This window comes from Theropithecus gelada, chromosome 15 (assembly GCF_003255815.1).
Source record: "Theropithecus gelada isolate Dixy chromosome 15, Tgel_1.0, whole genome shotgun sequence".
Classification (NCBI taxonomy): Eukaryota; Metazoa; Chordata; class Mammalia; order Primates; family Cercopithecidae; genus Theropithecus; species Theropithecus gelada.
The window spans coordinates 95,155,716-95,166,470 of NC_037683.1; the positions used below are offsets into that span (position 1 = coordinate 95,155,716).

Genomic DNA, 10,755 nt, shown 5'->3' on the forward strand with positions numbered 1-10,755 from the left:
TTGGGCAGGGACACAGATTCAAACCTTATCAAAGCATACCCTTTCTTGTTTGTATAAGAAACAAGAGCCGGGCGCGGTGGCTCAAGCCTGTAATCCTAGCACTTTGGGAGGCCGAGACGGGCAGATCATGAGGTCAGGAGATCGAGACCATCCTGGCTAACACGGTGAAACCCCGTCTCTACTAAAAAATACAAAAAACTAGCCGGGCGAGGTGGCTGGCGCCTGTAGTCCCAGCTACTCGGGAGGCTGAGGCAGGAGAATAGCGTAAACCCGGGAGGCGGAGCTTGCAGTGAGCTGAGATCCGGCCACTGCACTCCAGTCTGGGGGACAGAGCGAGACTCCGTCTCAAAAAAAAAAAAAACAAAGAAACAAGAAATGAGGTTTCCCTCCAACTGGAGCCTTCTCAATCTCCTCATAAATAATCCAGCTTTTCAGGGTTCAAAATACTCCAGAGCTATAAAGTAGGGACTGCTGAAAGATGTATTAACTCCTCCAGGCCTCCAAGGTGCTATTTAAAATGTTATTGCTTCATATCCCGTAATAGATGCTGAAACCTTATTGATGGCCTTTCTCCTGATTGTTTGTATGTGGAGGTTGAAGGTTTGGAAATAAAGAGTTGGTGAACTAGAACAGGACACTGAATTAACTCTTTCAGCAAGGCTTAAAATAAAGGAGTTTAGTCATATAAACTCTAAAGCCTAAAAGATACTGAAGCTTCCAGAATGAATCAGTAGCTAAGGCAGTGTTATTAGATGCAATAATTACTGGAGGGGTGAAAACCTTGTTGATGCTGACTGAGAACAGGTACATTTAATACTTCTTTTATAGCAACATTTCCAGTACTGTACTAATACGAATATTAACCTAGTGTCTGTGTATTAAAATATACACATTCTGGTTATATAGAAGAAACTTCAAACTGCCATCTTTTTTTTATTAATAAAAGGTTAATCAGGTTTATGTTAACATCTTCAATTCATAGATTGGTCTGTTTGCAATAGGGAAAGAAATGAGACCATCAGTGGCTAGTTTAAAAAATTCTACCTATAATAATAAACAAATGTGCATGAATATAGAGGCAACCTGAATAGTAGGTATATTTTGGATCTGGTGTAACTAGATACATGGGAAGAAAGCCCTGATTTGTAGCATTTGCCAAGCTATATGGTGCAAATATTTCTACCGTGGCTGACTTCTAGCTACCCACATGGCATCACAGAATGCAAAGTTGGGAGGAGGTACACCCAGTTGGTTCTGTGAGATGTATGAGCCAGTCCTACGTCATTGTTTATAATTCTTGGAAAGCCAGCTGGGTGGTAGGTACTTGGATAAGCTGCCTTATAATACTATAGGAAACAAGGGCAAATTTTATTGGCAAGGTCCGTGGCAGAGTCATGTAATGTGCATTGAATCTCCGTTTACTCCCTGACAATTCTCATTGGCCAATGGAATGGGAGCAGAGATGAAAACATTTAAAAGTTGGATTGCAACCCCTCAGCCCTCTCTTCCCTTACTACTGCCATCAAAGAGGTCGCATTCCCAATGGTGCAGATACAAGATGGTGGAACCCATGTCAACCTGGTTCCATGAATGTCTGTGTGGAGCCCAGTGCCCATTCACCTACATTGGGTATGTATGATGCTTCAGGTTGCTACTGCTGCCTAACAAGCCATCCCATACAAAATGGTTTAAAACAACAATTTGTTGTTACTTCTCCAATTTTGTGAGTTGGCTGGGCTCACCTGGGGAGTTCTTACTCACTTAGAGTCTGTCCTGTGGTTGTGGTCGGATGGTGACTGGGTCTGGGGTGCTTAGGAAGCTTGACTGGGATTGAACTAAAGATGCTTCTTTGCTTATGTCTGGCACTTTGGTGCTCCTCTGCATAGAGGTTCATTCTCTAGACATTTTATATCGTGAATGGCTCCAAATGCAATATCAGGAAGTGCCAGGATTTCTAAGGCACTGGGGAGAGCCACAGTGTCACTTCTGCCACACTTATTTCTGCACACTTCCTTGTTTAAAGTGAGTCATGGGATCATGCAGAGTCAGAGTAGGAGGTAACTTTCCAAGGGTGTGATTACCAGGAGGGAAGAGTCATTGGGAGCCCTTTTTGGAGACTAGCTACCACATACCATGAGTAAGAAATAAACCTTTGTCATGTTAAACCACTTAGATTTCAGGGTTAATTTGTTCCCTTGACAAAAACCTAGCCTAATCTGACTAATCCAAAAACTGGTACTGTATTAGTGATGTTAAGCTAGAAAAAACAAACCCCCAAATATCTGTGGCTTAACACATAGTCCTCTGGGGATCTGATGACTCTCTAGGACTGCGGCCTTCTAATGACTCAGGGGTCCACGCTGCTTGTCTTTTGTTGGTTCACCGTCCAGAACATGTGACTTCTAGCTACCTGGGGCAGAGGAAAGAAATCCTGGGAGACTCATAGCTCTTCAGTACCTGTGGACCAGAACTAGTCATGTGCCCCCTCACTCCAGCTACAAGCAGGCTGAAAAATTGCGGGCAGCATGTGGGCATTTGGTGATTAGTAAATGTCTTAATCATAATGTTATGTGGGATTCTTGGCCTCTTTTTTTCCTCCCTTCCCCTTATCTCATTCTCTGTAAGAAATTTAAAAGAAAGAAAGAGAGAGACAGAGAGAAGGAAGGAGGGAAAATAGGAGGGAGGGAGGAAGAAAGGAAGGAATGAATGAGGCAGGAAGGGTGAAAAAATGGAAGGAAGAATACCAGAAGGAATTTGCTCTATAGGATGTAAAATGCAACCACTAAAACTACCAACAAAACAACACTATCAGCAGATACTGCTAAATAAAAACTATTAACAAAGAACTGTAATAGCAGAGGCTTTCACTGTGTTTTTAACCTGTTTCATTTTTCTTTTTAATCAGCGATGATAAGGAAACTAAACTGGATTAAGTGCTATCATCTTGGAGGTGCAAAGGCAGACAAGGAGAAAGAAGTGATTGAAGAGCACTTCAGAAAGCCTGGTACATTCAAATCAGCAGGGCTTGATTACTCGCATCCCAGGACACTTAAGGAATTGGCAAATATAATTGCAAGACCACCAGCCTTTATTTTAGAAAATGAAGGTTGGACAGAAGAAGGTCCTGACAAGTAGAATCAGCAGATGGAGTACCTGTTTTTTAAAACAGGGAAAAGGACAGCTGTAGTAATTATAGACTATTCAGCTTATCTTGGATACCTGGGAAGATACAAGAGCAAATCATCAAACAATCAATTTGCAACCACCTAGAAGAGCACAAGGTACTGGGTCGTAATCAACATGATTTTCTGAAGTGCAAATTATGCCACACCAATTTAATTTTATCTATGGTAGAGTGATGAGCCTGGCAGAAGAGGGCAAAGAAATATCTACAACCGGACTTCAATAAGGTTTTCTGTTTTTATTTAAAATATTCAATTTCCTGGCATTTTCAGCATCAACCTTCTGAGAGGATGCTATCTGAACAGCAGTTGGGTAGGTATGACGCTGGGTAAAACACTCAAAATGGTAAAAACAAGGATTCTACTCCAGGCTGACATAGTTAGTAGTAGTAGTTATTTTAATCAATTGATGTAGACAAAAGTGACAGTAGTGAGGTGAAGATGGCATTCTCCATCACTGATGAGACATATGACAGAAAATAGGCGATGTAAAAACCCATTTAAGAGGTCCAACAGCTAAGTAATATGAGATCCAGAAGTGGAGAACAGACAAAATGGCATAAGGGACATTACTAGAGAAATTATATAAGAAAATTTCCGAGAAAAGGACACATTTTTACATTAAAATAACCCTCTAAGTGCCAACAGTGATAAATGGGGAAGATAACCCACTTGGACATAATTTTGTAAAATTTTTAGAACTCTAAGAATAAACAAAAGTTTTTGAAAGCTTCCAGAAGGAAGAATTAGGCCACCTATAGAGGAATGAATATTGAACAGCCAAATTCTCATTAACATCTCTGGCTGCTGGAAGATAATCGAGTAGTCCTTTCAGTTCTGGGGGAAATTACATTTGAAACTAATTTACATATCCAGCCTACCTATCAATCAACTGTGAGGGTAGAATGTAGGTGTTTCATACAAACCAGGGCTTGTAAAGGACTCCTTTTTTAAGTTATTTGAGCATGTATTCCAGCAGGATGACGAAGTTATCCAAGAAAGATTAAGGCAAGGGATCTTTCTAACACAAGAAAGGAAAGTAGTGTGAGATTAAAAAAAAAATTATCCATTTTGAAGTAGGAGGACAAAGAGTTCCAAAGAGAAGGACTCTGGGGCAAAAGTATTGCATGCAGTCCATAGCGTTACTAGGAGAACAACCACAAAAGTTTTAGTATAGGCCTGGCGTGGTGGCTCACGCCTGTAATCCCAGCACTTTGGGAGGCCGAGACGGGCGGATCACGAGGTCAGGAGATCGAGACCATCCTGGCTAACATGGTGAAACCCCGTCTCTACTAAAAGTACAAAAAATTAGCCAGGTGCTGTGGCAGGCACCTGTAGTCCCAGCTACACGGGAGGCTGAGGCAGGAGAATGGCATGAACCCAAGAGGCGGAGCTTGCAGTGAGCCGAGATCGCCCCACTGCACTCCAGCCTGGGCAACAGAGCGAGAGTCTGTCTCAAAAAAAAAAAAAAAAGTTTTAGCATAAGATAAACTATATATTTAGTCAATAAAAAGATAGGAAATTAATAATTCCAGAAAAACCAAAAGCTAATTGAGTATGTTATGGCCCAATTTAGAAGAATAATGTATAATTTTCAGTAATTTAGGGAGTGTGAGAAAAAGACTAGTACATGGTACTAAGACATTTTTCATTGAATATATGAAGGGTATGATAAACATATGAAGGATATGACACTGCCCTCATAGAGAGGAAAATTGCATTCCTAATATGCTACCTAGTTCAGCAGTGCACAATATTGATGTAGTCTTACTAATGTAATTACTTTTTGTTGTCGTTGTTGTCTTAACTACAGTCACCATCCTGTACATTAGATCTCTAGAATGTATTCATCTTCTAAGTTAAAGTTCATCCTTTACACTCAACTTAAGGACAAAGTAAGGAAGATCTTGGTTATGTTGCAAAAAAAGGCAAGCATTATTCTTCATAATATAAAAGTATAGGTAACAAAAGGTGGGAAATGGAAAGTTAAGGAAATATGAAGAGAAGGATAGTATCATAGATACCTGCAACTTCTATAATCTGAAGTCAGGATACTGACTCAAGTTTTTGGAATGAAAAATTGAGGTGTAACATACTATTTAAAGTTAAAGGGTAACCACAACAAAACTTAAAAATAATGACATAACTACCTAACACTGAAGGAATTGGAAGGAAGAAGAAAACATAAATGAGCTAGGTTCTTATCTTTTATACCTGCAGGCCATTAGATAACCAAGAAATTGGAAAGAAGAGTGATTTTTCCAAACACTTCATATATTCAAAGCATGCATAAGTCATGAGTAGTTTTTTTGTAGGCAGGTCTGTGTGGTCATGGGGGTATAATCTCATAGCACAGGTGCAGACAATCTCTGTAGCATAGGGACACATTGTGTTAGGAATGATCTTGCAGCCATAGCATTTTTTCCATTTCATTATCCATACCCAGTTATAAGATTGTATTTGCAAACTTAAAGTTGTATTTGCTTTAATACTCTCTCAAATTTTCCCGGAATTATCTTTGATATTTCACAGAGTACTGTCTCCAAAATTTAATAGCTTGGTACATGGCCATGTGGCTTTATCTAGTGTTTTATTGTCTCTGACTTCTGTTCCAAAAGAATATATTTTCAAGATTGGGTTATTGTTCTCACTGAATTAAATGCTCACTGGAACTTGCTCCTTAGATGACCTTGTTATAGAATAAAAACTATTTAAAAATTATAACTCTAAAAATTAAAATAATAGGCCAGGGGTGGTGGCTCACGCCTGTAATCCCAGTACTTTGAGAAGTTGAGGTAGGAAGATCACTAGAGCCCAGGAGCTTGACACCAGCCTGGGCAACAAAGTAAGACCTCCTTTCTACAAAATATTATTATATTTTTTTAATTTGATGAACTTTTTTTTTGAGACAAGTTTCGCTCTTGTTGCCCAGGCTGGAGCACAATGGTGCGATCTTGGCTCACTGCAACCTCCGCCTCCCAGGTTCAAGCGATTCTCCTGCCTCAGCCTCCTGAGTAGCTGCTATTACAGGCATGTGCCACCATGCCTGGCTAATTTTTGTATTTTTAGTAGAAACGGGGTTTCACCATGTCGGTCAGGATAGTCTTGAACTCCTGACATGGTAATCCACCTGCCTCGGTCTCCCAAAGTGCTGGGATTACAGGCGTGAGCCACCCCACCGGGCCTATTTATTTATTTTTTGAGATAGAGTCTCGCTCCTGTCACCCAGGCTGGAGTGCAGTGGTGCGATCTCGGCTCACTGCAACCTCTGCCTCCCAGGTTCAAGCATTTCTCCTGACTCAGCCTCCCAAGTAGCTAGAACTACAGGTGCCCACCACCACACCTGGTTAATTTTTGTATTTTTAGTAGAAACAAGGTTTCACCATGTTGTCCAGGCTGGTCTTGAATTCCTGACCTCAGGTGATCCACCGGCCTCGGCCTCCCAAAGTGTTAGGATTACAGGCGTGAGCCACTGCACCCAGCCTAAAAAATTACTCTTGACTGGAGTTAAATAATTTCAAATTTTGCACAAAACTGGGACTTTCTTATTTTTAAAACTTTATTTATTTATTTATTTATTGAGATAGAGTCTTGCTATGTCACCCAGGCTGGAGTGCAGTGGCGTGATCTCGGCTCATTACAAACTCTGTCTCCTGGGTTCAAGCAATTCTCCTGCCACAGCCTCCCAAGTAACTGGGACTATAGGTATGTGCCACCACACCTGGCTAGTTTTTGTATTTTTAGTAAAGACGGGATTTCACCACGTTAGCCAGGCTGGTCTTGAAATACTGACCTCAGGTGATCTGCCCACCTCCACCTCCCAAAGTGCTGGGATTATAAGCATGAGCCACTGCGTCTGGCCAATTTTTTTTTTTTTTTTTTTTACGGAGTCTCGCTCTGTTGCCAGGCTGGAGTGCAGTGGCATGATCTCAGCTCACTGCAACCTCTACCTCCCAGGTTCAAGAGATTCTCCTGCCTCAGCCTCCCAAGTAGCTGGGACTACAGGCACGCACCACTACGTCTGGCTAGTTTTTGTATTTTTAGTAGAGACGGGGTTTCACCATGTTGATGGGGTTTCACCATGTTGGCCAGGATGGTCTCGATCTCTTGACCTCGTGATCCGCCCGCCTTGGCCTCCCAAAGTGCTGGGATTACAGGTGTGTGCCACCGCAGCCGGGCCATGTTTTTAATTAAAAAAAATTTTTTTCAGAGATGGGGTCTCACCATGTTGCCCAGGCTGGTCTTAAACACCTGGGCTCAAGTGACCCTCCCACCTCAGCCTCCCAAAGTATTAGGATTACAGGTGTAAGTCACTGTGCCTGCCAAAGCTGGGACTTTCTTAATAGGCCGGTTATACTATTTCAAATATTCATTATTCTTTGTTTGTTTTTGAGACAGGGTCTTGCTCTTTTGCCCAGGCTGAGTGCAAGTGGTACGATCAGGGCTCACTGCAGCCTTGACCTCCCAGGCTCAAGTGATCCTCCCACCTCAGCCTTCCAAGTAGCTGGGACTACAAGCACACACCACCATGCCTAGCTAATTTTGTTTGTTTGTTTGTTTGTTTGTTTTTTGTAGAGACAGTGTCCCTCTGTGTTGCCCAGGCTGGTCTCGAACTCCTGCAGTCAAGCTATGCTCCCACCTCAGCCTCCCAAAATGCTGGAATTACAGGCGTGAGTCATATCACTCTTGAGAGCCTTGTTATTCCAACTTATGTAAAATATGAGCATATCATAAAAGGGCAGTATTTATTTTAAAAGTTTTGGGTGAGAGAGCCTCTTTACAACTAGAAAACTAAAAGCAGAAATGTTTAACAGAGCCTGGGCGCAGTGGCTCATTCCTGTAATCTCAGCACTTTGGGAGGTCGAGGAGGGCAGATCACCTGAGGTTGAGAGTTCAAGACCAGCCTGGCCAACATGGTGAAGCCCTGTCTCTACTAAAAATACAAAAACTAGCCAGGTGTGGTCGTGGGCACCTGTAGTCCCAGCTACTTGGGAGGCTTAGGCAGGAGCTTCACTTGAACCCAGGAGGCAGAGGTTGCAGTGAGCCAAGGTGCACCACTACACTCCAGCCTGGGCAACGGAGCAAGACTCCATCCAAAGAAAAAGAAAAAACAAGAAATGTTTAACAGAAAGTCTCACACAAACCCACAGCTAACATCATGCTGTACGGGGAAAACTTGAAACGTTTTCCTCTAAGATCTGGATCAAGACAAGGATGTCCACTTTCATCACTTTTATTCAACATAGTCCTAGAACTGCTAGCCAAAGTAATTAGGCAAGAGAAAGAAATAAAAGACATCCAAATTGGAAAGGAGGAAGTCAAAGTGTCCCTGTTTGCAGTTGACATGATATTATGTATAGAAAACCCTAATGACTCCACCAAAAAAACGGTTAGAACCGATAAACCAATTTAGTAAAGTTGCAGGATGCAAAATCAACATACCAAAATCAGTAGTGTTTTTTTATACCAATAATGAACTATCCAAAAAAGAAATCAAGAAAATCCCATTTATAATAACTAATATATATAAATATATATAATCTAGGAATACATTTAACCAAGGAGGTAAAATATCTCTACAGTGGAAACTATAAAACACTGATGAAAGAAATTGAAGAGGATACAAATAAATGGAAAGATATTCTGTGTTCATGGACTGAAATAATTAATATTCTTAAAATGTACATACTACTCAAAATGATCTACAGATTCAGTGCAATCCCTGTCAAACTTTAAATGATATTCTTCACAAAAATAGAAAAAAATCAATTCTAAAATTTGTATGGAACCACAAAAGTTCCCAAATAGCCAAAGCATTCTTGAACAAAAAGAACAAAACTGGAGACATCACACTACCTGAGTTCAAAATATACTATACAAAGCTATGATAACCAAAATAGCATGGTATTGGCATAAAAATAGACACATAAGCTATAGACATACTATAAAAATGGCACTAAATAGGGAACACAGAAAGAAATCCACACACAGCCAGCTGATTTTCTGTGATGGTACTAAGAACATACATTGGAAAAAGGATAGTATCTTCAATAAATGATGTGGGGAGAACTGAATGTCCATATGCAGAAGAATGAAACTAGACACCTACCTCTCACCATGTACAAAAATCAACTCAAAATGGACTAAAGACTTAAATGTAAGATCTGAAACTATAAAACTACTGGAAAAAAAAACATAAGGGAAATACTTCATGACATCGATCTGGGGAAAGATTTTTTGGATGAGAACTCAAAAGCACAGTCAGGTGCAGTGGCTCATGCCTGTAATCCCAGCACTCTGGGAGGCCAAGGCGGTGGATCACCTGAGGTCAGGAGTTCAAGACCAGCCTGGCCAACATGGCGAAACCCCATCTCTACTAAAAATACAAAATATTAGCCAGGCATGGTGGTGAGTGCCTGTAATCCCAGCTACTTGGGAGGCTGAGGCACAAGAATCGCTTGGATCCAGGAGGCAGAAGTTGCAGTTAGCCGAGATTGCACCATTGCACTCCAGCCTGGGTGACAGAGTGAGACTCCCTCTCAAAAAAAAAAAAAAAAAAAAAAAAAAAGGCCTGCTGGTGCAATGACTCACACCTGTAATCCTAGCACTCTGGGAGGCTGAGACAGGCGGATCACGAGGTCAGGAGATTGAGACTATCCTGGCTAACATGGTGAAACCCCGCCTCTACTAAAAGTACAAAAAATTAGCCGGGCGAAGGCGCCCAGCTACTCGGGAGGCTGAGGCAGGAGAATGGCATGAACCCAGGAGGTGGAGCTTGCAGTTAGCTGAGATCACGCCACTGTACTCCAGCCTGGGCGACAGAGTGAGACTCAGGAAAAAAAAAAAAAAAAAAAAAGAAAGCACAAGCAACAAAAGTAAAAATGGACAAGTGGAATTACATCAAACCAAAAACCTTCTGCACGGCAAAGGAAACAATCAACAGAGTGAAAAGACAACCCACAGAATGGGAGAAAATATTTACAAACTGCATCTGAGAAGGAGTTAATATCCAAAATAGATAAGGAATTTAACTCAATAGCAAAAAATAAATAATCCAATTTAAAAATGGGCAAAAGACCTTAATAGATGCTTTTCAAAAGAAGACACACAAATGGCCAATAGGAAAAATGTAGGCCAGGCGTGGTGGCTCACGCCTGTAATCCCTGCACTTCGGTAGGCCAAGGCAGGCGGATCATGAGGTCGAGAGACTAAAACAATCCTGGCCAACATGGTGAAACCCCATCTCTACTAAAAATACAAAAAGTTAGCCGGGTGTGGTGGCGGGCACCTGTAGTCCCAGCTACTCAGGAGGCTGAGGCAGGAGAATGGCCTGAACCTGGGAGGCGGAGCTTGCAGTGAGCGGAGATCGCACTACTTACACTTTAGCCTGGGCTCCATCTGGAAAAAAAAAAAAAAAAATTAGCCGGGAGTGGTGGTGGGTGCCTGTAGTCCCTGCTACTCGGGAGGCTGAGGCAGGAGAATTGCTTGAACCCGGGAGGCAGAGGTTGCAGTCAGCCAAGATCGCGCCACTGCACTCCAGCCTGGTGACAGAACAAGACTCTGTCTCAAAAAA

General features: G+C 41.7%; 1 long non-coding RNA gene across 1 annotated transcript in view; it reads left to right on the forward strand.

Moving 5' to 3' along the window:
* Positions 1 to 10,755, forward strand: part of LOC112608637 — a 78,321-nt gene that overhangs the window by 39,343 nt on the left and 28,223 nt on the right. The gene's annotated exons all lie outside the window — the stretch shown is intronic.